This window comes from Lissotriton vulgaris, chromosome 1_1, assembly GCF_964263255.1.
Source record: "Lissotriton vulgaris chromosome 1_1, aLisVul1.2, whole genome shotgun sequence".
NCBI classification, from domain to species: Eukaryota; Metazoa; Chordata; class Amphibia; order Caudata; family Salamandridae; genus Lissotriton; species Lissotriton vulgaris.
The window spans coordinates 1,279,277,664-1,279,290,333 of record NC_141685.1 but is presented as its reverse complement, the minus strand read 5'-3'; the positions used below and the strand labels follow the sequence as shown (position 1 = coordinate 1,279,290,333).

Sequence of the window (12,670 nt, the reverse complement as noted above, 5' to 3'; positions counted from 1 at the left end):
CCGTGTAGCCCTCTCCTCTTTGTTTTCCCGTGCTCCTCCCCCGGAGGGTTTGAGTGGGTGAGCACCTTTTTCCGTGTGAAGTCACTTAGAGGGGAGGGGAGGGGGGCGGGGGGGGGGGGGTTCACCACCTCTCCTTCTCTGGCCCCGTCCGTTTCCTCTTCCTCTAAAGGACTGGCCCCTGTTCTGATAGTTCCAGTTTTGCTTCTGCTGGCCCTGGTGACCTTGGTTGTCACGCTGTTGACCCTGGTGAAACGCCTGGTGTGATTGTCCTTGCTGGTTTCCACCCCTTCCGTTCGGCCTCCGCGTAGGAGTGCCTCTTCCCATCCCCCTGAATTGCAGGGCCCCCATGGACCTTGCAGTCTCGTTGTCTTTCTTCAGTTGGGTGAGTTTCTCATCACTGGAGCTCCGAACAGTGTTTCTCCATTGAAAGGTGTGTTCATGATGTTGTTCTGAACCTCAGTTTTGAAGCTTGAGATCCTGAGCCAGGCTTGCCTTCTCTCTGTGATGCCTATAGCCATCAGTCGGCTGGATGTTTCAGCCCCATCCAAGGCTGTCTTCAGGCACAAGTTAGCAATGCTTTTGACCTCTTCCACAAGGTGTGATGCCCTCTGAAGGTATGGTTCTAGGAGGTGCTTGAGCAATTGGTCGATCTCATCCCAATGCTGGGATTGGTGCCTGTTCAGGAGGGCGTTGGCGTTAGCCATCCGCCAGTGCATTGCGGCGTTCCTCTCAATTTTTCTGCCCGTCAGGTCCATCCTCCCGCTTTCCTTGTCAGGTGGTGGCTCTGATGTTGTTGGGACGTTGGCCCTTCTGGCCGTTGCAGCGATTATTGAAATCAACTGTGACGGACCCCTTGATGTAAGCTGGGTCCTGGGAGGAGAATTTGTACTTCTTCTCGGTCCTCGGCGTGACTGATCTGCATGTAGCCGGGTCCTTGAACGCTTCCTTCCCCTGGTCCGTAATACTTTTCAGCATGGGCAAGAACTGGCTTCTTGTCTGCGTGGGGAGCCATGTTTCCAGCAGGAAGTCTGCTTTAGGCTTCTCCTCTTCCAGCTTAACCCCATAAGCTGGTGCTGCCTTCCTGACGACCTCATTGTATGCCTCAATGTCATCCAGCGGCGAAGGCCTCGGGGGGATGTCTCCACAGCCTCCTCCGGGTTTTCGGCCTTGATGTCCTGCCATTCCAGGTCTTGGGCCGCCGAGGATCCTGAGCCGTAGCTGGACTGCTGCTCCCCATATTCACCCTCTGTGTAATAGAGGTCCTATTCCTCTTCGTGTTCAGAGGGCTCTGGAGTTTTCGGCAGCTCTTCGGCGTCTAACTCCTCGTGCTCCTGCACCTCAGCGACAGCCGTCGCTGGCTTCGAGGAGATCCTGAAACTTTTAATCTTTTCCTCAAAGTTCTTCGGAGGATGCAGCTTCGGTCGTCGAAGTTTTCGGCGCTGGTGCTCCCTTCGAGGCTCTGGACTCTTGATTTCCGAGAGTCTGCCTCAGGCTTTAGAGGCCCTGTCGAGGTCATAGACCCTCCTACCTTGTCAGACGTTTTCTTTTCGGTCTCTGCGACCGTGAAGTCATCTGGACCTTCGGCGATGTTGTCCTAGTCGTCGGTGGAGAGGCCCAGTTCATAAAGCGTCGGGGCCTGGGCGTTGCCCTGCATCGTGTAGTGAGCTATCCTCTGCTTCTCTCGAACCTGGAGTGTCTTCGGTTTGAAGACAGAGCAGGCGTTGCAGTCTTTGCTCTAGTGGTCGATTGGCAGGCAGAGGTTGCAGACTGTGTGCTGGTCCTTCTGCGCGAACTTGTGGTGGCAGTTTCTGCAGAATTTAAAGGGTGTCTTGTATATCCCTGCGCTCAGGGGGCCCCTTGTGTGCGCATTCTCCGAAGGACGTCGAAGATCTCGAGGTTCTTCCCCTTCTTCGTTGTCTCCTCTCTGATGGTCTTCTTCCCCCAATCTTCTCAGGTCTTTTGTCGAAAAGTTGCTGTATTTTCTCCTTTTCTCCTCTAAAACTTCTGGAGCTTCACGCGACGATCAAGACCCAACGGCGGAAAAAGGAATCTAAAGATGGCGCCCAAGGGTGGGAGCTTCCGCCGGAAGCATGCCGACGTCACCGAAGGTACACCAAATAGTGGGACGTAGACGCCCACCTGGGCTACAAAAAAAAATAAAAATTCCGGACACAACCACCAGATTGCGGAATATGCACAGCATAGTGAATCCAGAAAGATTCACGCTTCAAAACTGGAAATACACTGCATGGGTACAGAGCAGACAGGATCTGGGCCAGTGCAATCATTTTTAATTTGTCCTTTCCCAGGAACGCATGGCTTGTCTGGAATGTCCAGCACAAGCCTGAGACCTTTCAATCCTGTTTTGAGATGATGAATAGGCGAGTGTAACAACCTCTGCCTCTTTCAGAGTCCTGTACCCTCTCAAAAACACCCATGATGAACCTCTTGTAACATGGACAGTTGCTCCTCCAAAACGTATTCTGGTGTGGTAGGTCTAGTGGTCGAGGAGGAAAGAAAAAGCATGGCATAGCCATTTTGAACAGTCTGCAAGAATCATCTGTCAGATTTAAATATCAACCCAGACGGTAAAGCTGGATGCTGCTTCCCATTGGTTGGGCATACACTACTATGGGCAAACTACAGCAGTTTATTGACCACTGTAGTGAGGAATTAGATGATGTCCCTTTATCCACAACTTCTAAAAGTACTGGGGTGTCTGCTGCATCCCTGGCTGGGAAAACTGTCTGTATATACGCCAGCCACTAGGAATAGCCTCTAAACTTCTAGAATTGATGTGGAAACTGTTCAGCTCTGCTGCCTTGAAGTCATTTCTATGTGAAGCCCAACTTCTCTCCAAAGAGGTGGAGTCTAGCAAAGAGCATGGCCAGTAGGGAGGTCTGCACATTGCTTGAGTACCCAAAGGACCTCATCCACATGTCTACGAAGGACAACACTGATCTACCCAGACACTACGTGGTAGCCAGGCATGACCGAATATCAAATTCAGCCGTGCTCTGTAGATCATGTATCACCTGGGCCAAAAAGGTCCAGGATCTTCCAGAACCATCAATAAGATTTTGTTGGTCATGTCCTAAAGGGCATGTGTGTAGCAGCACAGTAAGCAAACTGTATTCACAGATAGCAGAGCTAAAGCAGTGGAAGTAAATATCTTCTTGCCGTAGGCAGGGATCCTTCTGGATTTTGTATCCAAAGTAACAGATGAAAAGTACTTTTGATTCACTGTATTCTTGGAGGCCTGCACAATAAATAACCCAGGAGGGAGGCCTGGCTATCTGCCTGTTCAGAGGTGGACAGAACATGGTTTTGACCAAGTAACCATCGGAGTATCTATGTTCTAGGAGAATTTGTGTCAGAACATTTATTTTGGTCTCAAGCGAGGGTAGCAGTAATTCTAGTAACTCCACTGCCCTTCGACCCAAAACTACAAATACACTCACTTTCGTTGGTGGCCCATGTGGCGAGTAAAGCTCTGTCTCAGGAGTTTAAGCTTGACAGGTTTCTGTAAATCAAGGAATAAAGCATCATCTGTATAATGAGGCGTTTTTGGGTGCAGTCAGACAAAGGTATTCCCATCATCCTAGGGTGTACATTGTTCTGGCCTGGGATCAGAGTCAAACCAAAATTATAATGGAGCCTCTGTTCATTGTTGCAATGAGGCAGAGACACACAGTCCTGCCTGGTAAAAGCACTCCTTTGAATTCTGAAGATGGGTCTTGATTAATCGTGCCATTAAGGTAAAAAAATAAAAAATAAATAAAAAAGAATTGTTACAGAAAATTAACAACTAGATGATGCACTTTAAAAAACAATTACATAAAGGCCAGGCTCACTAGGAGAAGGCTTAATTGTAGGTTCTCTAGACAAGCATACATCAAAGTCCAACTAAGCAGCATCTTTTACAGAGTAGAACTGTGAAACACAGGGCTTGTGCATAGTCTACAAAAATGTACCCACTAAACAGATCTTCCCAAACACAGATCTTTACAGTATCAACAGTAAACAGTCATATTGCGTACTAACCTGTGTAACACCTACAACAAAAAATGTTTTGTAAAGATTCTGGGTGGGGAAGTCTGCAAAAGACGAAAAACGTATTAGGTAACAGAGTATTATAAAGTATTCTTCAGAACGGAATAGAACGATCGGAGTGAGTTTGAGATAGAATGTCAAATTCTTAAACTAATTTACTGACAGAGCAGCTGAAAGTTTGGTGTGGACTGCAAACATATCTATGCTGGAAAAGTGTTAAGGGTGATCTTAAACATATACACGTCATTACAAAGGTCATACTACTAGAAAAGTAAAGATTACGAATCACGTTAACCTTTAGAAGCATTTTTAACATGGAGTATTATTTATGAGCAAAACATCCAAGACACGCGACACAAATAAGGAAGCCATCTCAAATGTGTGTTTTTGGACTAGGCTCGTTTTGTTAATCATGTGCAATTAGCATTTCACAGATTTGAGTACAAGATAAAGAATTTTTACAATGAACAACACAAGTCAAAGATTCATAAGAGTTACAGGCCAAAAATGAACGAGTAAAAATGTACATACCTTCTCCTTGAACAACTTGTGTTCCAACACTAAAAGGAAAGCAAAAATATTTTTTATAAAGTAATCTAACCAGTTGTTGAACTCACTTACATAGCACGAGTTTTTGGTATGCGAGGTCAGAACATTCCCTATACACTACACACTAAATTGTTTTCAGGCATAGCAGTTAGACAAAACAAGCATTGGAAATGCAATAGGTCTCGCATTAGGAAAGTTTGAGCAATTGGTATTGTAAATGACACTTTTTTTATTTATGTGTTGGTTTTGAAAATAGCAAAAGTAATAGCTTTGTCAGTTACAATGTCAATAGTTTTAACTTTCGCAAATGTGACACCTATAGCATTTGTAATGCAATATGTGTTGTGTTTACGTGACTTAGATGTATTGATATTGCAAATAACAATGGCTTTTAATTTTGTAAATAATTAATACTTAAATAAAATTTATTGTAATTTATAAATGGCAATAGCTTAAACGTTTGTAATTTAATTTTGTGAAGATTATGTTCAGTGTATTTTATTGTGACGAAAATCCAAGAACATTGCATTTGCACCTTGTGGTGTATGTGGTGGTGGATGTGGTGGTGGTGGATGCGGTGGAAGTGGTGGTGGATGTGGTGGTGGTGGTGGATGTGGTGGTGGATGTGGCGGTGGATTTCATGATGGATGTGGTGGTGGATGTGATGGTGGTGGTGGATTTGATGGTGGATGTGATGGTGGTGGTGGATGCGGTGGTGGGTGGGGTGGTGGATGCGGTGGTGGATGGGGTGGTGGATGGGGTGGTGGATGCGGTGGTGGTTGAAGTGGTGGTTGAAGTGGTGGTTGAAGTGGTGGTTGAAGTGGTGGTTGAAGTGGTGGTTGAAGTGGTGGTTGAAGTGGTGGTTGAAGTGGTGGTTGAAGTGGTGGTTGAAGTGGTGGTTGTGGTGCATGCGGTGGTGGTGCATGCGGTGGTGGTGGATGCGGTGGTGGTGGATGCGGTGGTGGTGGATGCGGTGGTGGTGGATGCGGTGGTGGTGGATGCGGTGGTGGTGGTGGATGTGGCGGTGGTGGTGGATGTGGCGGTGGATGTCACGGTGGATGTGGAGGATGTGGAGGTGATGGAGTATGTGGTGGACAGTGCACACAGTCAGAGCAGCGTGCACCAAAAACAAACACAGCCCACACAAAACCGAAACAGCATGTATCAAATGCAGAGACGGTTCACACAGAACATGAGCACCGTGCACCTAAAGAACACACAGCCTATGCACAACTGAAGCAGCATGCATTAATAGTTCCGACAGTACACATAACACGAGCAGTGTGCATCAAAGTACACAGGGATTAAGCAGCATGCAGCCAAACCAGCATTTCCCAAACAGTGGGTTGTGTGACCCACAGGTGGATCGTGCGCCAGTTTAGTCGAGTTGAAAAAGTCCCAGCATATGCAAGCAATTAGCTTTTCGATATTGCTATTTAATAATAAATGTAGCAGTATTAGAAAAAATGACATGCCTATTGTTAAAAGTAATAGTGCTACCAAGATAGTCGGCAGCCTGTGTAGTCCACTTTCTAGACCAATTGTTAAGAGAGACGTTGACAGCCGTATGACCCGCCCATTCCAGGAGACATTTCACTGACTGAGGTTAAGACCAATCATGAAAGGCCACATCTATTGAATGGACCGTCCCTCCAAAAAACAAGAGTAAGCTGCGGTATTGATCGGAAAATAGTGTACAGGAAGCGTACACGTCTTTGCCTGCACCTATCCAGACAGTACAGCGTTGCATCTTTCTAAGTTTACTAGAAAGATTGGCGGGACGTGCAACACTCTCCGTGAATTCCTCCGATGAACAGCAAGCACAAAAAAGCACTTTGAGCCTCCCAACGGCTCTGATACCTGATCGAAATTATTTCCAATTACTCTTTTTCATAAAGTGTAAACACACACCCTTAAAAGCTCAGAACGCGTTCCATGCGTCCAAAGATTATGTATTCAAATAGAGCTACCATGCACTCTCTCTGGAAGTGAATTTGTACAGCTTTGTGTACCATAGCTTATGTGCAAAAACGCGCTGCCAGCGCGAAGGAAACTGCAGAAGAAAAAAGCTCTTCCACGCGCATACACCATGGCAAGTTTTCTACTGCTCACTTAAAGATCTTTTTGTTTCTAAGCGCGGAACTGCTCTTGTGGAGAAACGAGTATGCTGAAAAATGAAGGGTGGAAAAGCGTTTCCGTGCACCGTCAATTATTTCAAGTTGCGTCCGAGAAAAGCCTGCCCCTGGTGTGCTCCAGAAGTGTTTTGTAGTCTCTTTGGTGACGCTACCAGTGGATGTAATTTACCTTGACAGCAGAGAGGTGACCAATGGACGGAGGGAAGAAAGAGAAGGGGAGGGTTGAGGAGAAATGCGACACGGCGGGCAGGGGAGGGGGCGGAGCGGGTAAAAAAATAAATAAACAAGATGGAGGGAAGAGAGAGAAGGGGAGGGGGGAGGAGAAATGCGACACGGCGGGCAGGGGAGGGGGCGGAGCGGGGAGAGGTGCGACACGGCAGGCAGGGGAGGAGAGTAGGAGGAGGGGGGGGGGGGGGAGAGTAGGAGGAGGAGGGGGGAGGAGAGTAGGGGAGGCACGGCCTAGTGGCCGTGCAATCAAGATGTTAGGGGGCGGAGCTGTGGGAGGCTGTGACACAGAGAGTAGGCAAGGCAGGCGGCTGGGGGCATGTGCACGCGCTTTTAAGCTCAATGCGCATTGAGCTTAAATTTCTCGTGCACTGCAAGGAATCGCCACGATTCCTTGCAAGTTGGTTCAAGAGTGGATAATCCCCCATAGTCTCGCAAGCTCGATGCGCATGCGCATCGACAGGCGAGACCTAAAAACATTAGAGGGCGCAGAGCAACTTTTTTTCTATTAAGTATTTTAAATGATCTATCTGGATTTCACTAAAAGAGGCATCCATCCAGGTAGATGGGTTTGTTTTGCGCCAACAAAGCACAAAATTAAATCTGATGAATGCTTAATAGTATGCAAATGTCTCTCAAATCAACCAGGACAGAGTTGTGAAGAAAAGTTCAGGTTTAGACTTTTAAAAGACTGCTAGGCCCATCAGTCACCTGGAGTGGGACAGTGAGCCTCTACTCAAAAAACAGACATGCCGATAGGTAACAACTCAATATAAAATTTTAATTTATAAATTAGATTCAATTCTTGGAGAGTGGGTTGAATGACCTATGGCACCTGCATAAATGGAAATATTAGATTAGATTCAGCTAGTGTGTTTTTGAAATGGTTATCCTGAAACATTGTGTGTTGTAGTTTCTTCTTAAAATTAAGTCCTAAGGAACATTGTGGGGAACAATGGCGGCCGGAAGCTTACTTTCTTGGTCTGGTGGTGGGCCGGAGGTTGTTGGAATGTTTGCCCTTTTCCTGGCTGTTGCCGCAATAATGGAGTCCGCCGTGACGGATCCCTGGATGTAGGGGAGGGGGGTCCTTAGAGGAGTGCTTGTATTTCTTCTGTCCTAGGTGTGACAGATCTCCAGGTCGCTGGGTCCTGGAATGCCTCCCTCCCTTGGTCCAGGAAACTTGGAAGCATGGGAAGGAATGGACTCCTTGTTTGAGTGGGCAGCAGGGTCTCCAAGAGGAAGCATGCCTTTTGTTTTTCTTCCTCCAGTTTGACTCCATAAGCTGTTGCCGCGTTCCTGAGGACCATGTTGTAGACCCCAATGTCATCTGGCGGCGAAGGCCTCGAAGGGTACGTCTCCACGGCCTCTTCTGGGCTTTTGGAGTCGAGGTGCTGCCACTCCAGGTCCTGTGCCACCGAGGATGCAGTGCAGAAACTCGTCCGCTGGTCATCCTCGAATTCCTTGTCGTAGTACAGGCACTCTTCCTCTAGGTGTTCCTGGGGCTCGGAGTTTGGCAGTTCTTCAACGTCGAACACCTCTATTTCGACGATAGTCGGCGGCTTCGACGGAATAGTGAACCTTTTCATCGAACTCTCTTCCTTTGTAGGATGTTATCCATGTCAGCCTCGAGCCTTCTCTTTTTTTCTCTCCATTTCGGCGTCAAGTGTTTCGGCTGACCTCTTCGATTTAGTCGCCGACGTCGAGGCAGCCTTCGGGTCCTTCTCCTTCAAAGTCGAGCAGTCTTTTTCGGGGGACGTGCTTTGACAACCGTGGCTTTTCGCCAGTTTTCGCCACCTGGGAGTCTTTTTCGAAGGATCCGCTGGGCTGTTTGTCCCTGGATGCAGCTGCGGCCGTCGAGTTTTGGCGCCAGTGCTCCCTTTGTGGACTTAGGCTTTCGAGAGTCTGTCGGGGTTTAGGGGTCGACATCTCTCCTACCTCTTTAGATGTTTTCTTGTCGGTCTCTACGACCGTGTAGTCATCTGGTCCCACAGCGATGTTGTCCTCTTCGTCGCTGGAGAGGCCCAGGTCCCGAAGAGACGGGGGTTGGCCTTTGCCTTGCATGGTTTAGTTGGCTCTTCTCTGTCTCTCTCTCTAACCCTGAGGGTCTTAGGTGTTTTGTCCATTCCTGCACTCAGGGGGCCCCCTGTGCGCGTAAGTTCTCCTCCTTCTTCGTCGTCCCGGTTCAGTGATCTTGTTGCTCGGTGTCTCCTCTATTCTTTCCTCCCAAAAACTCTGGAGCCTCTCGGTGACGATCCAGACTCAACAGCGGAAAAAATAATCAGAAGATGGCGCCCAAAGGTGGGAGCTTCCGCAGGAAGCGTGCTGACGTCACAGGAAGTACACCAGAAGGTGGGACATCGACGCCCACTTGGGCTACGAAGAAAATCATTGGTGTAAAAAATTACAACAGTAGATTATTTTTCTGATATTGGTTCAACATCTCTGGACTATGTTTAGGACGCGTTTATGGCCCACCTGCACGGACAGCTACATAGCCTGATATGTGCCAAGAATAGGGAAGAAGCTTTAGAATTTCAGGCATTGGAGAGGGAGATTTCTAAGCTTGAAGGAGTCAGGCTGAATTGTCATCCTGACAATTTGACACAGGGGCTCAGAGATTTAGAGCGTCTACGCCTGGACTATAGGGGGAAGCTAGACCACAAAGTAAGAGCACAGTGGTTGGCCCACAATATGGAAAATTATGAGTATGGTGAAAAGGCGGGTGCCCTTTTGGCATGGAAAGCAAAGGCCGACCGGGCCAAGAATAATATTAACAAATTGATCATTGATAAGACCGGACTGACCCCGTGTAAACAGGAGGACATGCAAAGGCACCTGCTCTCTATTTTTTCTGAGCTGTATAAAGGGGAGACAACTTCAAGCCCCTTGAATATCCAAGAGTGGCTGCGAAATAGGGAACTATCCATATTATCAGAGGGCTGCCGAGAAACTTTGGATGCCCCCATATCAGAAGATGAAATTATGACCCATATAAAAAAAAAAAAAAAAAAAATTGATTAAGAACAAAGCTGCAGGGGAAATATATATGGTCCTCCAGGTCGAGATAGTTCCTAGATTGTGTGAACTGTTTAATTACATTTACAGTTCTGATGGTAGGGTACCCAAATCCTGGAAAGAGGCAACGATTGTCCTTATCCTGAAGCCCGGAAAAGACCCCCTTAAAGCAGACTCCTATAGACCATTCTTCCTGCTTAATGTGGACTATAAGATCTTTATGAGCATTTTGGCTGGGAGATCGGTCAAGATAGTCTCGCAGTTGATAAACGTAGACCAAAAGGCTTCATCCCAGGGAGATTTTCAGGAACAAATGTTACAGCCAATAGGATGTATCGATTTAGCAATGGCACGGTCGGAGCCCTCGGCTGTGGCTGCATTTGACGCAGCAAAGGCGTTCGATTGTGTCAATTGGGTCTTCCTTTGGGAAACCCTTAAAATAATGGGCTCTGGCTCGACGTTTATACAGACCCTTATTAGATGCTATGAGGGTGCCTCAGTAGTTATTCTTCTGAATGGCTTATTGAAACCAAGCTTCAACATAACAAGGGGAACAAGGCAGGGGTGTCCTATCTCGCCCTTATTGTTTGACATCTACATCGAGCCACTTGCCCAAGCCCTGATTTTGGATGACCAAATCACCCCCTTCCAAGTTTTAGATTACACTGTTGTCCCAATAAAATTCAAGAAATCAAGAAGTATCCCTTCCAGATCCTTGTACAACAAATACCTTAAGAAATTGACATAACGACTTAGGCAGACTGAAAGAACCTTGAGACTACAAACCTTGCTGATCCATCTCTGTCCTCCGAGCTGAAAGCTAAAATACAAGAAACATCTAGTGAGAAATCCTATTTCTTCCAAGCTCAAATTGACCACATCAGAAACCGACCCAAAGACCTTTTCAACACCAAAGAACAAACCTCATCTTTCCCACAACATGGAGGACTTAACCACTGCGAAAAGGGTGTCAATTCTTCTCAGAAAAATAATAAAAACATCGAACTCTCTGGACCCCTCCACCTGTCACACCTCCAACCAATGGTGGCCCCTCAAACCCCCTTCCCCCCCCCACCCTCAGAGAGCCAGTATACCAATGATCAAATACAACTGTAATACAAGACAGCCTGGAACAAGTTTTAAAATCTGTGAAGATGTTGTTGAAATACTTCCATGCATGAAGCCAACACAGCACATCTCGGATTCTCTTTCCGCCTCTCTTGCAAAAATCTCCAACACACCCATCTCCCCAACAAGGACTGGCCAAGTCACCTCCTTATTAATAAAGTTAGACACCAACCCGAATGGCCTTAATAAATGCAGACCTATAACTAACCTCCCTCTCCTTGCCAAAACTATTGAAAAATGTGTGCTCTCACAACTTAACGACATTAGGAAAATTCAACCCACATGACGCCATCCAATCAGAAGCTGTAGTACTGAGACTGCAATTCTAACCATCAGTGGTGACTGCACAGATCTCTAGGCGATGGGGAGGCCTCCCTCTTAATTTATCTGGACCTCTCAGTGGTGATTGATCAAGTCAACCACAACATCCTCCTAAACACCCTCTCACAGCCTTCAGGCATCATCGGGACTGTCCTTCGGTGGTTTGCCTCATATCTGAACCAACGATCTCAACTAATCTAATTAAACAATTCCACCTCACCATCAGTATCGCAAAGAGTTCCCCACAGATCAATCTTGTCGCCTGCCTAGTTCAACCTCTATATGGCACCCCTTGCAGTCATCCTGAAACAGGCCAGTATTACCTACCATCTCTATGTAGACGACATCCAACATCAAAATCTCGTCATCTAAAGACAACACCTGAACATAACTCTTTCCAGGGTACAATTTTGGATGACCAAGAAACACTTGAAAGCTTAACCCCAACAAAACTGGAACTCCTCATCCAGCCAAAAGGAAAGTTCTATACTATCCATGGTTGGCTTGGCACCTACATGCATTAAACTGTAGATCTACAACTCTGTTCAGTCACTGGGGATTTCACTTGCAAAAACGTGAGCATGAAAGATCATAATAATGCCTCATCATAAAGTGCCTTCTACACGATGAAACACAGTGGGAAATAAATGTAAACCTGTTATCCTCCTTGAAGGCCTTAAAAAACTGTAGTGCAATCCCTAGTCCTTCTCTCAGATAGACTACAGTAACTCAACGATCACTGGTACTCCAAAAACCCACCTTATCACTATAAAGAATACACTAAAACCAGCAGCTAGACTTTCTGGGGAGAGACGCTACGATCACATCACTCCCACACGTAAACTCAAATAGCTACCAATCGAAGCGAGAAGCATATTAAAAAAAGGCATGCATGGCCCACAAAGTACTCTACACTTAAAAACCAAACTACATCACAAACAAACTATGAAAAGCTGCCCAAAGAAGCCTCTGCGATGCTTAATCACTCTACTCCTGATTCCTCTCAAATTTAAGAAAGAAATATCACTCACTCCTTCCTTCTCAGGGAATGCACCTAGAATATGTAATGCTCTGCCACAGGAACTATGCGACAATCAAGCATTCCTATACTGGTCGATCCTGGTTTATCCCACCCTCCTAAAATAGACTTACTCTTAAGCACTCAGTTTGCCTTGAAGTGTGCTGCTTTGTTTGTCCAGGAAGGAAACGCCAAAAACTGCTTCTCTGGCCGCCAGCTCCCCTTA

General features: G+C 46.7%; 1 protein-coding gene across 4 annotated transcripts in view; it reads right to left on the bottom strand.

The window, feature by feature from the left end:
- CBX5 (chromobox 5) overlaps positions 1-12,670 on the bottom strand; it is a 206,875-nt gene that overhangs the window by 187,022 nt on the left and 7,183 nt on the right. For 2 of the 4 annotated variants that reach the window (XM_086965004.1, XM_086965012.1), the window contains exons 2-3: positions 4,585-4,613; positions 4,045-4,097 (exon numbers count right to left, since the gene is read on the bottom strand). The gene's annotated coding sequence lies outside the window, so the exon portion shown is untranslated. The remainder of the gene's footprint in view (positions 1-4,044; positions 4,098-4,584; positions 4,614-12,670) is intronic. The other 2 variants (XM_086965031.1, XM_086965021.1) reach the window with 1 other exon arrangement.